Below are 3743 nucleotides of genomic sequence, written 5' to 3' on the forward strand. Positions count from 1 at the left end.
GCAATTTGGATTGTGACACTTTCACCATCGCAACCTCCAAAGCCCCAATAAATAGGGATGAACATAAATCATCAAAACAAAATTTACTATACCAATTTTTTATTGCAATAGAGGATCAAACTTTAAAAGTTCAGTATTTAATATCTATGTTTAATTGTCGATTACCTAACTATCGAAATTGAACTTTAGAAATACCAAGTCGATTATCAAATGCCCACCCCTAGGTATCTCTATTTTATTATATATAAATAATATTAACGAATAATTGAGATGTATTGATTGACCTATCCCGATAAATTTACAATGTTAAAAAATGAGAGTAAAATCTAACCTCTATACATGGATGACTAACATGTTAAATATTGGAGAAATAATGAACATACCTTGTTAAAAATATATTTTCCTTCAATTCGATAATTACTTAATTATTATTGAACGAAAATCTGATTTATCGAACTGAACTTTGAAAGCTCATCGTTGATATCTACTTTCAATTATCTAATTATCAAATCAAACTTTTAAAATACCGAATGCCCACTCCTAAGTATGGGTGTTCACGGCTCGGTTTGGATCAGATAAGTCACACCCCAAACTCAAGGGGCGGAACTGGCTCCTAATGCCAAAACTCAAGCCCGAGCCGATTCTGCTGAACCATTTGCTACTAGCGCATGACAGCCACACGCAATCAAGAAATCAAACAAGTATATCTCGACTTAAAACTAAGTCATCGGCCGGCAAGACCCCTGCCAACTGATCTATAAAAGAAACAGCTACTCCCAGGAGATCATATAAATAAATAGCCAACTAGCACAGAAGTCCTGATTGGGCCGTCGAGGCCACCATGATATCTATACCAAAACTAAAAGTAGGTATATATCAATACAATACATCAAACAACTCACAAGCTTCAGCAAACCACCCGCATAGGCCAGTATGGCCATAACATAGCTATACACCCCATACACTAGTCTGCAAGCCTCTAAGAGTAGTAAAGATTAGCGGGATAGGGCCCCAGCCTACCCATAAGGATATATGCAACAAAAGGTAACAAACCTCCCAACTCTGGCAGCTCCGGAGGAAAGGGGCTAGCCAACCGGATAAAAGTCAATCCTGTTGTTGAGGAGGTCTACTCAGTCGTCTGTCAGGACCTGCATGCATGAATGCAGCGCCCCCAGGCAATGCGGCGTCATTACAAAATAATGTACAAAGTATGAAAGGCAATAGTCTATGATGAGGTATCCTGATATACTGGAATAATCTGATAAATAAATCAAGGATAAGATAAGTGTACTGACCTGCTTCTAAATCTAAACTTATCAAAAATAATAAAACAACAACCTAACCAAGCCCCCATAAGCTCGGCAGGTACAAACAGCACACAAGACCACCTACTCAGGCCCCCATAAGCCCGGAAGGTGCCAATAAGCCTATATACCCCTACCAGTAGTCCCCTAGCCCCGTAGACAATCACATAGCCCTCTTAGGCATTAATATAGCCCCGTAGGTAGCACATAGCTCTCTTAGGCATCAACATAGCTTATAGACAACTCATAGCCCTCTTAGGCAACAACATGACCCTGTAGGAAGCACATAGCCTTCTTAGGTGTCAATATAGCCCTGTAGGCAACTCATAGCCCTTCTAGGCACAATATAGTCCTATTAGACAACATCCCCCATAGGCAGTTCATAGCTCAACAACTAACCACAATAGCCCTAAGGGCAACAACAAACAATTAACTAGGCTGAAGGCGAGCAATTTAGCTACAAACAATATATATGAATAATCTCCAAGTCATTCTTAACTTAGGGTCTTTCTTAACAGATCGTGAGTCCCTAAAATGAGGGGTTATAACCACTCAATCAACCAACCATTCACAATTACCTCTACAAGATCACCAACGCTTGCTACATCTAAGGAAATATGTCGAACGAAGGGAATAACCTTAACATACCTTTTCAATGAACACTCGAAAGACCGTAGTTCCTTCACGAAAGTTGTTCCTTATGTCCTAAGCTTCCCAAACACTATATATACACAGCTGGTACGCACCTATAAACAGTTTATAATTAATCTTATATCGGCAGATTTGCCATATTGCTCCAACTTGTCGAAACGTTCGTAGAAATTCATAAAAACAATCATAAAAGAGTCCCGAGATGATTGCCTTAGTTAACCAAGTTAAAACCTTGAAGAAACACCAATAATTACAAATTTATATCTTTAAAAACCAGCTCCAAACGCAGCAAATAGAAGGGAAAAACGATTGCCACGTGTAGGGATTACGTTTCTAGGCACGGGGGCAATGTTTAATGGTAGAAATCGTCAAAACTAACCTTCATTATGCTAGGACTTCATAGAAACTCTCTCCTGAGCTTTCTCTCTGGTTTTGGAACTGAAATGAACTGTTTCCATGGCTAAAAACGTTAAATAACCGACATACCATATTTCTTTACCCGACCCGGATTCTGCCATAGCAGTCCCTGGTAAAACCCTCATAATTTTTTACTCGGATGTCCGTTTGATACGGGGTTTTGTGCGTTGCAAACTAGACTCGTAGGCCTTCGATTTAATGGGTAATAGGCCTTCTAACTCTTTATATATTGGGAGAAAACATCCAATACATTTGACCCAAATTTCAAAGAAATCTTTAAAAATGAACTTATGATAACTTTCGCCAACTTTTATTTTGCCACTTACTTAACTTCAAAACTTGAGATAAAACCCTTGAACACTTAAAATATGACATACCACATCCTTTTTAATTTATTACTCATCCTCTTTGTCTTTCCATGAAGGCACGAGTTAATTTAGACGTTTTGGAAAAGTCGGGGTATTAGAGGTTATTGGTAAAAACCAAAACCAAACCAACTTAATCGGTTCTAAAATTATCAAAACCAAACCAAACCAAATATAATATATATTTATCGGTTTTGTGGTTATCGGTTTCAATTTGGTTTGGTTCGGTTATTCGGTTGTTAACCATACACAAAAAAATAAAACAATTCATTCAAAATGTGAAAAAGTGACAACAATCCATTCAAAATAAAAAATAGTTAGAATGACTTAAATTACCGAAATTTCGATCACTGAATTTACTATCAATAAAACTTTAAAATTCACTATATTGGACTAGAAGAAAGAGACAATAACATTTTCAGTCCCACAAAGAATTGTCATAGACACTCATATACATGAAATCAATAAGTATAAAGAAATTTTAATGAAAACATATATAAGATCTTTAAAATTGTTTATAAAAATAATATATTTAAGTATGTATATTAATAAAATATATGTATATAATTCATCGATTTGGTTATTTCTTCGGGTTTTTTCGAATAAAATCATAACCAAACCAAATACTACCGGTTTTCTAAAATCTAAAATCAAACCAAACCCAAATAAAATTGGTTTTATTTTATCGATTTGATTTGATTTTTAGATTTGGATCAATTTTTATCCAAACTGTGAACATCCTTGCTCCTAAGAACAAGTGTATTTGACTTCAATTTTAATAAGACATGTATGAACTATAGTAGCAACTCTTATTGGAGGGAAGAGAGAAAATAAAAATATGGAGCAGTTAATTTAATTCCACCACCATCCCTTTTCCCCTTTTTCACTCTCTCTCTCTCTCCTTAGCTTGAAGAAGAAGAGTTAAGAGTTAGTACTAGCAACCAAGAAGGCAAGAACTGTACAAAGTTAACCGAATCTTCCTTCTTCCCCTTCCATCTCCCCCCTC

Source organism: Solanum verrucosum, unplaced genomic scaffold, assembly GCF_900185275.1.
Source record: "Solanum verrucosum unplaced genomic scaffold, falcon-dt-bn FXZP01000182.1, whole genome shotgun sequence".
Lineage (NCBI taxonomy): Eukaryota > Viridiplantae > Streptophyta > Magnoliopsida > Solanales > Solanaceae > Solanum > Solanum verrucosum.